Source organism: Strix aluco, chromosome 26 (assembly GCF_031877795.1).
Source record: "Strix aluco isolate bStrAlu1 chromosome 26, bStrAlu1.hap1, whole genome shotgun sequence".
In the NCBI taxonomy this organism is placed as follows: domain Eukaryota; kingdom Metazoa; phylum Chordata; class Aves; order Strigiformes; family Strigidae; genus Strix; species Strix aluco.
In genome coordinates this window covers 7,325,135-7,341,270 of record NC_133956.1, presented here as the reverse complement: position 1 = coordinate 7,341,270, position 16,136 = coordinate 7,325,135, and positions in this window count along the sequence as shown.

The following is a 16,136-nucleotide window of genomic DNA, read 5'->3' as shown; positions in this document are numbered from 1 at the left end:
AGCAGGGTTTCAGGGCTTGTGGCTGGCTGATTAATAGTCAGTGAGTCTGCGGGCTCCTGGCCTTCCTGACTGCCCTGCATCGCTACCGCTGCAGAGGTTTTAATGCAGGGCTGCAGAGAGCGCTGCCAGGCTGGGACTGCGGAGAGCAGTGCGGGCGATGCTCTCCGAGCGGTGGCAACGCATCCTTGTTCCCAAACCATCAGCGCTCTGGGCTGGACCCTCAAAAATCATGCCTGGGAGGGGAACTGTGGGGCCACAACCAGGTGGGCAAGGCAGAGGTCTCTGCTAGCAGACACCTTCTCTCCTGTCACCACTGGATGTTTGGTCCCAGGTTTGTTTGCAACTCTTGTGGACCACCCGCGACTCAGCTCTCTGCTGCTACCTGGTAGCTGCTAATCGCTTGCTGTAAATACAGAACCCCTCTCCACATTGGGGTTCCTCTTGCTGGAGGTTGCTTGGCCCTGCCCTGTGCATGGAAAGGACTCGACTGCAAATACGTCCCTTGGTGCCAGGAAAGTGAAGTCTGCAGTGAAACGGTGTGTTCCAACAGGGGATAAGAGCTGCTCCTGTCTGAGTGTGAGCTGAGGGCGTGAAACCCGGAGCCTCCATCACATCCAGCATCCTGGGGGCTGTACCCACTTCCCACTGTGTTGCTTTCCTCTGGCCATGGGGCAGGACCAGTGCTGGAGAGTCCCTCTGTCCAGGAGCATGTCACGAGCTGTACGGTCTCTGGCACCTGGTGCTGCAGATCAGGAGATGTTTGGGAGGTGTGTGAGGCCTGGAGGCTGTCTGCCCAGCCCAAAAGTGCTTCATGGGTTATGGCAGGCTCGGCTCATGCAGGGGAGCATGTTGGTTGTGCGCTGAGACCCTGGACCTTGTCTGCAACCCCTGTTCTGCAGGAGATCCGCGAAGTGTCTGGGGTGGATGTGAATCCCAACCCCTTGCATGATGCAGGGTGAGTAGGGAAAGGGGCTCCTAGCCCTGCACCCACATGGGAAGTGTTTTTAAGCGGATGAACTTTTCCTCACCGGTTTCTCACAAGCAGGGGGGTGGGCTGTGCCTGGAGGAGGGACGCTGTGCCTGGCAGAGCCCAGCACCAGGGGCTGGGATGGGGGTGCAGGGCGCTGTGCATGGGGAGTCTGCCCCCGTGATGCTCAGATGTGTGCCCTGCATGGCAGCCTCCAGATCTGCAGCCGTGCCTTGATGCGACCCCTCTGGGTGGCCAGAGCAGAACATCTCCAGCCGGACCAGGGAGCTGGGAAGGACCATTTGCAAGGAGGACAGCTGGGTGTCCACCTCCCCAGAGAAGGGAGAGCCTTCAGTGTGGGGAAAGCAGGGTGCAGAAGCAGACGGGGCTGAGCACAGGCCCTGTGCCCCCACCGAACCCTCATCTTAGACCGCAGGCAGGGGGAGGCAGACCTCCCCCCTGCCTTCACGCCTGCCTCGAAGGCCAGCAGGACCTCCCTCTCTGCCAGGCAGCCTCTCCCCAGCACGCAGTGCAGCTGTGAGCCCTTTGTGCCGAGGTCTGGGTGGCTACCGCCGCCCAGCCAGCCCTCCCCACCGCCCGCAGCGAGTCGGACTCCACACACGCAAAGGCAGGGCTTGCTTCCAGCCCCACTTCTAAGCCCCCCCTTGGCTTTGGAGGAGCTTCATTAAAAGGAAACACAAACCAGAAGCAGAAGGAAGCACTTTTAAGTTGCTGGCAGCTTTGCCTGTCTATGAGTTATGAGGTCTTGCTTTATTCATGGGGCAGAAAAAAATGCTTATCTCCTCAGAGTCCATTATGTTTCATTTGGAGCCTGGGTGCAATCGGTGCTTTGGCAGAAATATCCCCCTGCCCCGCTCACCCTCCCGAAACTTTATCTCCCTATTTCATTACTGGGAGTTGCGCTTGCCCCGGTTTATCAGCGGTGATGGAGTGGATTGCTGACTTCTCTGCTGTCCTAGCAAAAATGAGGATGGAGACATTCTGCTCCAGGTTCCTGCTATTTTCAGAGACCTTGGCTGCATGATTTATTCATAAAAAAGCCATTATTTATGCCAAAGAAAGAAGACAGAATGGGTTAGCTTTTTAAGTGCTTATAATGCATTATATGGTACCTTAGCCTGCCAGACATCATTTATAATTGTAGAATCCCTTAACCTCCTTTTTCTCTTTTTCCTACCCTTCACATCAGTGCGGAGGGTGATAGCAAACTCGGTAATTAGCAGAAGTTGACAGATGTGGCAAGGAGAGGTAAGGTGAAATATCATCGAAGGAGACGTTTCTCCAGTACCTAAGTGAAGAAAGACCCTCCCTCCTCCCAGCCTTGATCTCCCAGCACAGGCAGCGCAGGGAATTGAGTGCCTCCGCGAAGGTATTAGCTCACGGGGTCTGACGCTGGTATCCATCCAAGCCTCCAGCTCCCAGGCTCTGTCTTCTCCGATGGCCTGCAGGTATCCCAGCTGGTTCCCATCTTGAAAAGGGTCCTGAGAAACCCATGCCATCACTGAGATCCAGCATCTTCAGGTGCTCCAGGTCCCCGCTGGTGCCACAAGCACCCTGGGCACTGGGGTTCCTGTGGAGGTTGGCCCAGCCCTGGGACACCCCAGGAACTCGCTGTGTCACAGACATTTGTGAGGACCTATCAACTGCTCACCCTCATGGCAGTCCCGGGGGGACTTCAGGCCCCAAGCTGCCCTTCCTTAGCTCTTGCACAAGGAAAACAAATGTCAGGACAGCATCAGCCAAAAAAAAAAAACCCGAAAGTGTAAAATGTGATGCAGTTAAAGAGCAGGGATGCTGCAGGCTGAGGCTGGGCAGAGCTCAGGGCTGTTGCAGCAGCAGGAGATCAGCCATCTTCTGCTAACACCATAGCAGCTGCCGGGGCCACAATTTCTCACCAACAAGAGCTCTCAGGGTTTTATATCTGCAGCTGAGAGCACTTTGGACCCCATTGCCTGAGTTTGGTTGGACAGGTCGCTTCCAGCCAAACTGTTCCTCCATCAGCCCCGGCCACGCAGTGAGAAACGCTGTCCTGGGCAGCACCAGCACGATCTTCTGTCTCCAGAGCTGAGTCCTCTCATGCAAAACATGGCACTAAGGAGGATTTTAAACATCCCCATATTTCCTGGGTCTGCTGGTCTCACGTAGTCTGCGTCCCCATATCACTGCTAAGGGTCTCATCTAGGCTGAAAGCTGTGGGAAAGATTATATCCTGGGTCTTGGAGGAGACCACAGCATTCCCAGTATAACCCATGCTGGCATGGGTGCAGAGATGTTTTAGGAAACAGCTTTAATTCACATCTACCATGTGTTTTGGACCAGCCTGAGTAGCCGCCCTGTGCCTGGACCCAGCCTTTACAAGGACAAAAGGAGCAGGGAGGGTTGTCCCAGCAGTGTGGACAGTGCTGGGGAGGGAAGGGGCTGTTTCCCCAGGCTGTGGAGGTAGGGAGGGCTGCCTGGTGTGTTCCCCGTGGGGTGCAATGTGATGGCCAAAGGGATGGAGGTCCTCACCAGGTCACCCCAAATCGGGGTCGGGGGGGGGGGGGCATGCTTTGCACATTCCCACCTGGCACAAGATGCCCATGCTCTGGACTGCAAGACGAAACACAAGAAAAACAATTAGCTACTTGGAGGTGAGAGGCAGCCTTCCCCTCTGGCTTCTCGTCTAAGCTAGCTTCAAGTAGGAGAAAATCCCCATTAAAAGGCAGTGCCATTTCCAAGATCTTTGAGTTCAAAAGCAGAGACAGAAATCTCAGCTCTGATTTTGCTTTTTAAGCCTAAGATAAATAAAAATGTAAGAGACGGGAAATAATGTAATGTAATCATCAAGGAGAAGAGAAACCAAAGGCTCAACTCTCACACACACACGCAAATATAAACACACACGCAGAACACATTTTAAAACCAATTAAAATCCCTTTGCAGAGAAAGCTCTTTCACCCACTCTCCGGGATACAGGCTATCTGCTTCCTTGGCGCGCTGTATATGAATAATTAAAAGCTAAACATATGTTAAAAAATGCAAACAGTACATGATCCTGGAAACTTCCTCTCCTTATTATTATTTCCACAAAAAAGCTGTTAAATGGTTATAAAAATCGTGAAATACGCCAACCTTGGCATCTTGTGCGATTCCCTGCTTTGGCTAGGAAGGAGTTAAAACCATTTGGCAGAGACTAACCCATTAGGCCTAATAATTATGAAATTATAGAGGTACTCAGGTGACTGTTAATTTCACACATACTGTTCAGCTCTGTGGCTAATGAGAGCCTGAAGAACTCAAGTGCCTCATCTTTCTTGTTGAATGGTGACCTGCAATTAATGAGCTTCTGCAAGAAAAGGCAGCATTTTGCACTTGGGGCTAATAAGATGGCTTTTGTGCAGCAGCATTGTGATACCAGGAGCTTTCGAATGAAGATTAAGAACTTTTCCCCTTATTTATTTATGAGCACTACGCAGTCCAAGAGACCACACATGCAGAGAAGCGGCCCTGGTGTGAGTCTTGGAAGAAACTTAAGAGCACAGTTGCTCCAAGGCAATGGCAAAAATCCTCCATCTCCTGTGTTGGGTAGTAGTAAGATGGAGATAGCAGGGAGACAACTGCAGAGCGATCACCCGTGATGGGGAGGAACAGGGCAGCTGTGGTTCCAGGAAAAGAAACAGACCAAGACCCCACTTTACCCCCATCAGTGCACACACACGTGCACACACTCACCCATCCCTGCAACAAAGACCCCAAAATAAGCCCCTCACAGCCAGGAGTGACAAAGCACAACTCCTGCCTTCATGGCGAGCTCCAGTTCAGGACCTGCACCGAGGCCCTGAAATCAATCCCAGAGGTTTCCAGAGACGCCCACGCAATTTCTGCCTGTTTCCAGCCTTGCATAAGTGCTGTCAAAATTGGATGGCTGTGATGTGTGTGCACGAATCCCCAGGACTATAGCTACTGGGCAGCAGCAGCCCAGTTACCAAGCCAGATAGTCCCAGCCTAAACCCATTGGCCGGCTGCAGCTCTCCAAGTACACACATTTGTTAGAAACTGGGATCTCCCTGCCCTTGCTCTGTCAGTGTTTGTATAGTTATTCTTGGTGGCAGCATTATCATAATCATTATTATTAACACCAATTTTATCTTTAAATGCCTGCTTGCATTGACATTTGCTTTATACACACACATATGAAGTAATAAATTCCTACCAGCCAAAGGCAATGAGCCTTTTCAGGGTGTTCACTCAATCACCCATATTTAAGCAGCTCAGAAATAGCTCCTCCAAGAGTCCTGACCATTTCCCCCTCCTTCAGATGACCATCTGAGTCTTGACCTCACTCTGAGCTTGGGTGTTAGCAGAAAGAGAAGCTGGCCCAGGACACAGGAATGGAGCAACAAGCTGGGATCCAGGAGACCAGGTCTGCCTCCCTGGTACTTGTTCATTGGCCATGCATGGGTTGGGAGCCCATCCTGAGGAGGTCCAGTGGTGCCTGGCTCTGGTTTGTGCTCCTGCAGTTCTCTGTCATTAAAACCTGTGGCCTCTCCAACCTTCTGGAGACTCCACTGGATCTCCCAAGAGTTTCCCAGATAAAAGCCTTATAGAAGAGATTGCTGAATACCTTCCTCAGCAAGGTGTGTCCTCTCCTGTTGGGTGGGTACTGGTTCTCCATGGGCATGTTCTTTTCATGTTATTTTTTCAGGATGAAGTGAAAATGGTGGGTCCCAAATGCTTCTCAGTCCTTGACTACGCACAAAAGGCTGTGAAAGCTCTTGGCCCTGGCACTGTTATTTGAGGTGAGTGCTCCTTGCTCGGCAGCTCTCTGAAGACGATGGCTGTTTTCTCTGTGCCTTCAAAGGGTGATTATTGCACCTTGATGACCCTTCAAGATAGTCACCCCCTGCTTGACACTCCCCCACCCCATGCCATGGCTGATGTAGGAACAGACTAAAGAACAGTTTATGGAGAAGCTGCTGACCCTGCTCCAACACATCCAAACTTCTTTAAAACCTGATGTGAATAGTTGCTCCTTCATTTGCCCCAGTTTCTTTGAGGCTGCAAACAGGGCACACAGGTCTTTGCCGGGCAGGTGTCTTGTAGGTGTCTCCTCACAGTAATTGCTCCATCATTATTTCTACAGTCTAATCTGTAAGTGCTGCATACTAGAATGAACCTCTGCCCATGGCACAGAAGACCCCATGGAGCCCCATACTGGCCAGACCTATGGGGTGGTCAGGGATGATCATCTATAAGAATCTGAAGCCAAATCAAGACCTCCTCTCTGCAGACAGCAGGCACAGGTCCTCCGTGTTCCTGCAGAAGCTTCTCCTCACCCAGCAATAATGCCATGTCCTACTCTAGTTGAATACTGGATGCTCATCCTGGCCTGGGTGAGACACCAGGAATTCAGCTGCTCCAAAGCCACCCCACAAGCCCCAGTTGCTCAGCATACTGCAAGGAGAAAGACTGCTTGGGGAGGCCAGGGACGTCCCCAGGACAAAAGCCTGCTGCTGTGTCTAGCATGCCTGCCTGAGTCCTCCAGGTCCACTGGGTGAGGCGACCAGCCAGGCAGAGGCACTTTGCTGTCCAAGGGCCATTGGTATCAGCAGATGTAAGTTCTGAGATGCCCATCAGCTCCTGTTCCTCTGTTCTCTGTGAAAACCATCACACCTGTGCCTCGTGGGGGCTCCTGCGTGCAGGCAGCACGACACCGCACAGATATGCTCTCGTAATGACTATCTGGGTCCTGTGGCTCCCCTGTGGGTTTCTCCTGTCACTGTGAGCGTGACCTTGATCTTACGGGCAACCAGCCATGTAACCACGGCTGTGCCACTGCGGCGCAGGGGCAGAGTTAAGGTCACCCTATAGGTTTGAAGGAAATGATCTTCCTTTCCAGGAGCAGTGGATTTCACTATCGAAACATCCTGACTTCCTACTGCTTCTCTGGCCCCATGCTTCAACCTCCAGCATCATCAAACCTGAAAATGCCTGCAAGATCCCTTCCCAGTGCATTTCCCTCACTGCATTTCTTCCTGGCTGTCTGCAGCGCCTGGGATGCTCGTGCAGGAGATACCCACACTCCCTCATCTCACATCCTTCCTTCTCTCCCCTGTGTGACAGCAGCACGCACTCTCATGTCTCCATTAGAGGTGGCACATCCCCAGCCACCCATCAAATGCTGAAATGCTGGTGCACACCCTTCTCGGGGGCACCCTCCCCTTCGCTGTGGTTTGGAAGCAGCCAGCCTGATCCAGCGAGATGCTCATCTGTGAAGCAGCAACCTGGGGTGGCATAAACTCGTTTGCATCCTGGTCCCCCTCCCCATCGGGGACCTTGGTGAGACAACCTCCGCCAGCTGAGAGAGAAAGAGAAGTGTCATGTCAGGGGGAGCCGTGCCATGCTGATGAGCTGGTAAGAGGATGTGCGTGCTGTCAGGAGCTGGCACATGGCTTTTCATGGGTGGCCTTCAGTTGTTTTGCTTTCTCATATTTAAAGTCAATCATGTGGCTGCGTGCAAGGCACCCTTCACTGGAACAGGGAGGAAGAGAGGCACTGAAACGTATCTGACAAGGTGGGTGATGGCTGCCCTCCCGCAGAGCCTTGGGCAAGGTGGGGGAGGGAAGGAGTAACTTCGGAGGAGGACGTCTGCTCCCTTAGCCCTGTTGGGTGGGGAGGGCTGAGGGAGTCTGCCTGCCTCCTCCCAGCCTTGTTCAGCATCTGCTGCTCTCTTCCCAGGTCCGGCCAGCATCCCCTCCTTCAGCCACAAACAACCTCTGTCATTGCCTGTCCCTTTTCCTGGGCTTGCAGCTGGCAGAGACAGATGTTCCCTGGCTGGTGAGTCTCTCCCTCCTCCAAGAAAACTGTAGTCAAACATTTTGCTCATTGGTGCAATGACAAAGTAAGAGCATGCATTTGAGTCTCTAAAAACATCTTGTTTTCTCTGTAGAAGAGCTGGAAGCCCGACGCTCATAACATTATGGTGTGGTAGGGATATGCTCCTTTCTGCCTCATGCACCCACAGCTTAAAAATGAAGGTGTTAAGGCGGTGAAAAATGCTATTTTAGGAGCGTCTGGAAGTCTGCATGGGAGCATTGCTTTAGCCCAGCAGCCCCTGTATAAGTGCTTTCTCTCCTGCCATTGTACAGGGGTAAATCTGGCCTCTCCCTGGCTGGAGAAGAAATAGCCACCAGCATCCAGCCTCAGGCATCCGCAGGTCTGGTGGGTGATCCTGGGTGCAGAGTGACCAGAGGTGATCCCTAAGTGACTGCTCAAGTGTGCTGTCTCAGGAGGGACAATAAGGCTGGGCTGAGCTCCCCTGGTCTGTCCGCTGCCCACAACATAATCATCTTCCCCTTCTTCTCTGGGCTCAGTCCATTTAGGCCACTGTTTTCCTGACATGTGGCACCCAAAGGTGATGGCTTCCGCAGCAGAGCCTGGGCCTGAGCTGGTGCATCTCGCAGTCTGTGCTCCTGCATGCACACCCCAGGAAATGCTTGGCCACGCTGTCCTGCACAATTGCTTCAGCTCACTTGGGTTTGCCTTCATGTGGCCCCTTCCCTGTCTCATTCCCAGGCTGCTAATGAAGAGAAAATTTTAGCAGAGCCAGGAGGACCCCTCAGTCCCCAGGCAGCCCAGACCTGCTGCCAGGTAACGAGCTAATGCATCTCCTGCCAAGCTTCCCAAACACCTCGTACCACCTGGTGTCTGACTTCTCTCCCATCCATGTTTCCGGAACTTGCCTGGGAGAATATCTTCAGAAACCCTGTCAAAAGCCTTGTGTGTATCTGGATACATGACACCTCCTGCTTCCCCCTCCACCAGGCCTGCTGCTCTGCTGTACGAGGAAATTAGATTGTGCGACACTCTTTGCTCCTGACAAACCCAGGCTGGTTGTTACTCATTTCCTTGTTATCTACTGCAGGCTTGCAATAGCTTGTTTGATTAATTGTTCCAGTGCTTTTCAGGGAATTGGAGTTAAGCTGACTGGTAGGGAAGTCCTGGCTCTCCTTCCCTGAGTCTGCCCTTTCCCAGGAGCTACTTGTCATAGATGGTTGCAGCCCCAGGATGACCCTGTCCCAGCTCTGAGCCCCCCCAGATGTCACTGGGTTAGCTGCTGCTCCTGTGTTAGCCTGAGAGCTTTTCCCAGGGACACCCATCCCGTCTGGACAACGAACAATGGAGATGCTAGAAACATCTTTGCCTTCCTCCAGCCACCCCTGCCCTGCCTTGCAGAGGGAGTCTTTCTGGTGCTGATGTACCTGAGCGTCCCAAGACGTCTGTTAACAGCTGCAGCATGTTGTGGGGGGATATGAATGGCTCCTGTCCCACTGTGCCTTCTCCCATCTTCTGGGCACATTTGGGGAAGGGGAAGAGCAGGTTTCTGCTGAGCCACCATCAAGACAAGCCCCCATACTCCCCTTGGAAAGCCCAAAGGCCCTTGGTCAAGTGTGTGGTACCACTGACACCACACCGTGGACTACAGAGCATCTCTGCAAAGGCAGGTGTCTCCTGCAAACACACAAAGATCTTCATGACACCTGGGAAGGGGAGCAGAAGGCTGGACCTGTCTTGTGTCCACCAGCAAACGTGTCTCTTGTCAGTGATGATGATGCAGCCCATGCAGGGCAGAGAGCAAATGGAGCAGTAGGAGGTAAGCTGATGACGTGCTGGATGATGAGCTGGCAGGGTGGCATCATGGCCCTCGTCATCCTCAGCTGGGGCAGGCAAGCACCAGAGGCCAGGTAGACTTGCAGTGAGTTCAGGGTGAAGCAAAGTCTGCAAGGAGGTAGGTGAGGTGGCTGCACCAAGCAGGGGTAGAGAGGGCTTTGGGAGGCTCAGCAGAGGAGGCAGCAAGGTTGGACCCTGGCTGGGGCTCAGCATCCTGCACTACTCTTGTGGGGAGGCAGGGGAAGAGGAGGGCATGGGGATGGCACTGCCTGGCCAGACCTCCCCAGCAGTCCTGCACCAGACAGAGCACAAGAGGGTGAGCTGGAGACCACGTCTGGGGGGTCCTACAGCCTGATCTGAGGTCCCTTCCCCATGAGAGAGGGGCTGCACCTCCTCAGGGAAACTGTGGGGACAGAGGGCAAACCCAGTGTGTGTATGAATGCTGCACTTCAGGCAGGTCCTTCTCCCCTTCGTTCATTGACCTTGATGGATATTTTTTCTCATCTGGGCATTCAGCCATGCCATTTGGACATGCAATTTGCCCAGTCCTGGGTCATTACCAGAAGGCAGTCGGCCCCAGCAGCACTGCAGTCCTTCTGCACTCAGAGCTGGCGTGATACTCCCTGTCAGGATGTTCTGGGTCTTTGATGCAGGACTCGGGTGGGGTGGCCCCCTCTTCCACCTCGGCAGACTCTGAAAATGTGGTGACAGCAGTTTGGCCTGACTGTGCAAAGGAGCTGGGGCACCAGGGACTCTTCTCAGCTTTGCAATAAACTTACTGGCTACCCTTTGATCTCCCTGTGCCTCAGTTTCCCCATCTGCATGATGTGGGCAATAAAGTGTCCTGAAGGAATGGGGATGGGGGTGGTACCTTTAGCTGTAAAGTCCTTGTACCAGGCAGAGCTGCAATATGCATTTTTATGTGACCAAGGAACTGACTGCTGAAGAAACAGCGGTGAGACAGGGAGGTCTGTTAGCTGCACAGAAATGCACACGGCAGAGGAGTCATGACTCCAGAGCATGGGCAAACCCATCACTGGGGCTGACCCATACTGGACTGAAGGAAGCCCCGAGATGAGCCCCATGTGCAGTCGGAGGGCAGGAGAAAGCCTTGCAGCAAGACACACAGTGCCCAGTCTGCTCAGCTTATCAGAGGCAAGCGAGAAGTGTTTTGATTGCAGCGTGTAAGTGCCTTCATGGGGATAAAATCCCAGGTACTAAAGGGCTTTTTAATCTAGCTGTGAAAGACAGACCAAAAACCAGCAGCTGGAAGCAGAAGCCATGGGAGTTATATTTAGAAAGAAGGCACATTGTTAATGGAGGCAGAGAGAGGGGATCGAGTGCCCAGGGGTGACTCAGACCAAGGCTGGACACCCCCCTGGCAGATGAGCTTAACTAGGCATGGGGCAGGGCAGTGCAGAGGGGCTGGAGGGTGAGGACTGGCTCTCTGTATAGGGGTGGTCAGACCAATGATGACAAGGCAGTGCGGCCCCATAACACAGGCGGGAAAACTGAGGCACGGAGGGGCAGATGTCTAAAACACATGCACATGGGTTCGGCAGGGTATATGCACATACGTATCAGGTATCTATGTATTTAGGTGTGTCCCTTAGCATCACACTGCTGACACCCAGTGCCATCTGAGACACCCTGGGTAGCCCACCTGGCCACCATCTGTCATGCCAGAAGGGCACAGGTTTCCTGTATATCCTGTGTCACATCTGTCAGCCCCATAGAGATGTCTCGGGTCCCCCAGAGCTTCTTGAATTGCACCAGGCACCTCTGCTGAGTGGTTGAGTTGCACCCCTCATTTGAAAACCTTGCTATCGGCAGTGCAATTACTCTGCATCGACACTCCCGGCACCACTCAGATGAGCTACACCGTGTTTCATGTACCTCTCCCCAGGCACTTCATTATAACAGCCCAACACGAGGACTGCTCTGATCCAAAGCCCCCTGGCAGGCTCCCTCTTGCCTCCGGAGAGCATGTGCGATGCAGTGCATGTATCACAAGTGTGGCCACTCCGAGTTAAAGCACAGATGTTCAGGTAGTACATCTGATACTGAAGGATTAGTTCAGTCGTGTAATGAGGCGCTTAAGTAGTCAGGTAGCCCTGTCCCCTGTGAGTTACTTGGGGGTCTGAGTCCTGCAGGATCCCTGTGGGTCAGGCACTGCTGTGAAAATGGGGTTGGCAAGGTGAACATCTAGATCCATTAATGCCTGAAGGACCTTTGCATCAGGGGGGGTTAGAGGGAAAAGGCAACCCCAGCCCTGATGTCAGATGTCCTGCCAACATCCCAGGCAGCTGGGTGGGAGGCTGGTTTTCCTGATTAGCAGGACCAGGCTTGGGAAGGTCGCCCAGAGCTGTTGGTCTGTGTGAGGGCACCAGGCACCCCAAAACAGCCCCTTGTGCTTCGCATCCAAGCACCATGTCCCCAAGGACCATGGGAGCTGGCTGTTCCTGTCCTCTCTAGTGATGGAGCAGTGCAGGCAGGTGAAGGCAGAGGCCACGTGTGCTGCCTACCCCCATTAGACACAGCCTTCAACACAGCCACTGCTTCGTCTCCTCTGAAGGCAACATGCTGCCACCTGAAAGGTGCAAACGAGGGTGCTGGCTTCTGCTCCGGGCACACAGGAGGTGAGACAAGCTGGATGTGCTTTAAGGCTCTGTTAATTTTAGGGGACAGAGCAACGTGCCACTCCCACTTCAATTCGTGCCACCAGAGACCCCAGCTGATACAGAAGGGCTCATGAGAGTCATGGGACTCTGCTGTCTGTTTGGAGAAGCCAACACTAGGAAGGTTTTAACTTTCTCTACTAAGGGAAGATTTGTGTGCTTAGCATCCAGAATGGAGCCAGAGAAGCAGCAGGAGCTGAACAAAAGGCTGTGCAGTGGAAAATGTGTGCTAGTAGATACCAATTCACACCTGTTAACCGCTGCGAGAGGCTGCCGGCAGCACCAGGAGTGCCATTTAAATGAACTTTGCACAAGCAGGTGTGCCATTTATCCATTGTCTGGAGTCACCGAAACACGCACGGCATCTCTGCCCTGGCAGGCTTCCCACAGAAGCAGCTGCGTCAAGTCTCAGCTGGCTGCAGAGGGGAGCTGGGAGATGCCCTCAGCAGCCCAGGGAGGGGCTGCCATGCCCAGGAATGGGAGCTGCTGGGTGGCCATGCTGTCCAGAGGAGTGAGCTCCATGGCAAGCCCAGTAAAGAGAGCAGATCCTTCTCCTGTGCTGTCTTGCAGCAGAAAAACGGGGATGAAACTGTAAAACCCCAGGTAATCCATCAATCACCCAGTTTGCAGGGGGCTGGGGAGGAGCAGTAGGGCCACAAGCCTGCAGGAGACTGTCCAAAACTGTGTCAGGGCTCTGCGTGTCTCACCAGCTACATCTCTGGCCATGGAGCTGGGAAGCCACCTGCCAGCCTGCCTGGGAGGTTTGGGGACGCCGTTTTCTGGCAGGTCTCCATCTGCACAACCTATGGTGTTGACAAGCCCCACTGAGCATTGGGAGGGAGCCAGCGTCTGGCCGCCGACCATCTCTCTCCTCCTTGGCTCCAGCAGCACAAAGGGCTGCAAATCACCACTAAAAAGTACTTGGTGTGTGCGTGTGTGTCCTCTGGGGACACCCCGTTACCTCGTCACTGTAGTACGGTCATAGGTTGCTGCTCTGTAGAGCTTCTTGTGCCAAGCATGTGCCTGTCACACAGTGATGCCAAAGAGATGCCTGGTTTTGGCTGTCACCCTCATAAGCCTCCTCTGGGAATCCTTGGCTTCTACCCCAGGAAAAAGCCCCTGTGACCAGGCTGGAAAACAACACTTCTAGGCTTAACTTAACAGCCCCACCAGAGGCCTCTAAACCTGCAGCGTGAAGACTTCACCCTAGGGGAAGGTATGGCAACCAGCAGTGAGTTACAGCTGGGAAAGGTAACTTCTCTTAAAAAAAAAAGGCATTTATTAGACAGGGGGAACAGAGGGATGTTTGCAGAACGTATCATAGCAAAGCCCTGGTGTGATCCTGCATGTCCAGCCCCTTCCAGTGAGGTCTGCCCCTGCCTTCTCCTCTCTCAGGTGGTTGCTTTGATCCCCTCGCTGGGGAGAGGTGCCTGGGTCATTGACAAGGGCTTCTGTCCAACACATGTGGCTGCCATCCCCTCCAAAAAGACATCAGGTCTCCTCCACTCCAGACACGAGCCCACTGGTACGTCCCCAAGGTCCCCAACTGGGTGGCGTCTCCTACAGCCACCCATAGTTAAGCCATCGGTGCTTTGAGAATCCGCAGAGCAGCACAGAACAGGAGCTTTGCTCTGCTCAAAGCTGGGACTCCAGCATGCAGCTGGCGTGGTGACAGCCATGGTGGAGCGGGGGCATGGCAGAGCATCTGCCTTGGGACGGCGGGTGGAGGTGAGGAGCGGGATTGCAAGAGCGAAGGAGGCCAGGCTGGAGGGAGCAGGGCCCTGGGGAGGGTCTGGCTTGCAGCGCTGTCCTAACGACAACCATCTCTTGTGGCTTTTCGCCAAGGGCACAGCGGTGGCTCTGACCTGCTGGCTGGAGAAGGGCTGATGAGCTGCAGATTGCACCCCTTGCAGATGCAGCCTGTGTCGTTGAATGACCAGGGCGCAGGGAAGGGGCAACAGCACACCCAGGAGCCCTTCTCCCCCTTCCCAAAGCCATCTTCGGCAGGGCTGGGGGGCCGAAGGGGATCACTACCCCTTGCCATGGCAGCATCCCCCTCCCCAGCTTTCCCTCATGGAAAATTTCACTTAACAGCCCAGAAAGCACTGGGGAGACTGGGATTCACAGGAAAGCTCACTGGCCTTCCTCCAGCCTCATCAGCATGACAATTGCTCTCTCGCCTGCTCTGTTTTAGATCCTACCCTTAACATTTAACCACTCCCCATTAATTTCCGAATTGCCACACACATCGCGGAGTCATTTCTTCCCCGCACCACTCTCAATGTCGGGGCCGGGCTATTCCCAGGGAGGCCGGTGCCGGGGGTGCCGCAGGGCAGACCTGGCTGTGGACCCCTTTCCCGGGAGGGAGTATGGGAACAGGAGGAGAAGGGAGCTGGGGACCCGCCACTTGGCTTTGTCCTGTGGCAGACACATGGAGCACATTAGCAGCCTTTCAGTGGAAGTTTGATCGATGGGGAAGGCTTTCTAACTGACTATCAAAGCACGCATGGTATGTGAGAAGCAGACACCAATTAGTGATGTCTTTTTAAAGGCTGCCTTGTTAAGAGGGGAATAAGGGGAAAGAATGAAATTGGCCAGAAAACATGGAGCTATTTAACCTTAATTAGAAGAAAGGTGTGGGCTTTGTGAAAAGGCCATTTCTGAAAGGGGTTTTTCTCCCTGGGTATAAAGAGATCCTGCCTACTTGTTAGAGACTTGTTAGAGTTTATAAGACTGGGCAGGAGGCTAACTTGTAGAAATGCCTTTTATGCCACTTGAATGTGTGGCTTGCTTATTATAGTCTGCCATCCTGCCAGGGTGGCTGGTGGAGAGGAGAGGAGAGGAGAGAGCAGCACTGCCAACTGGCTATAAATTTCATGAACATCATAAATGTAAGTGCTTTCTGGAGAGCTGTACAGATTGCACATAAAAGTCCCCCTTCTGTCCCTGTAAACTAAAAAGAGGGCTTTTTTGGCAAATTAAAAATTGTAGAGTGTCTTCCATGCTGAGCTAGGAAGCAGCCAGGCTACAAATCCACAGCTACAAAGTCACAGCCGCACAGGGAGGTCTCCCGCACACGCTGGCATCGCTGCTCCCAGCACCACCGTGACTTCAGGGAGAGCAGGACTGACAGCCAAGGGGGGTGCATCCAGCTCCGAGGACCTCAGCACCAGGACTGGGGGGAGGCTATGTCTGCCCTCCACTTCAAGGGCTCCAGAGGGAGGTGGACCGTACCACCTCGACGCTTGTGCTGCTGCCAGCAGACAAGGCACAGCAGACCGTGTTGCTAGATTGCATGTGGCTGTAGAGACAAGAGAGGGATTTTTCTAAGAGCCGTGGGACTGAGCGTTGCTCCTGGCTCTTCCCCAGTCCTCTCCGTGACCTTGGGGAGTCCCAGCACCTTTGGGACTCAGTGTCCTGGCCCTTGGCCGGTCTGGAGCAGGCAATGCCTGGACACGAGATGTGTTGCACGCAGGGCTCGCACGCACCAGCCCCTCCAGCAGCTCAGGGGCTGTGTGGCTCCAAATCAAGGAGAGCCCTTTGAGCTGGGAACACGTGCTCTTCCCCTGCTGTGGACCCTGACACCGGACGCGGCAAATAAGCACAGAAAGAGGCATTTTCTCCGTCAGCTAAACAAGACCGTGCTTTATCCCCGTCACTGCTCCGCTGCACGCTGCTGGGCTGTGCAGCCCTGCCAGGAACATTCCCAGCCTGCTCCCGCCGACGTCCTGCGCGGCCGTTAAAGACACAGAGCTTGCCCCTCACGGGGCTGCTGCGGGCGTCGAGGATCCGTGTTCGGATGGCGCCTGCTGTCTGCATAT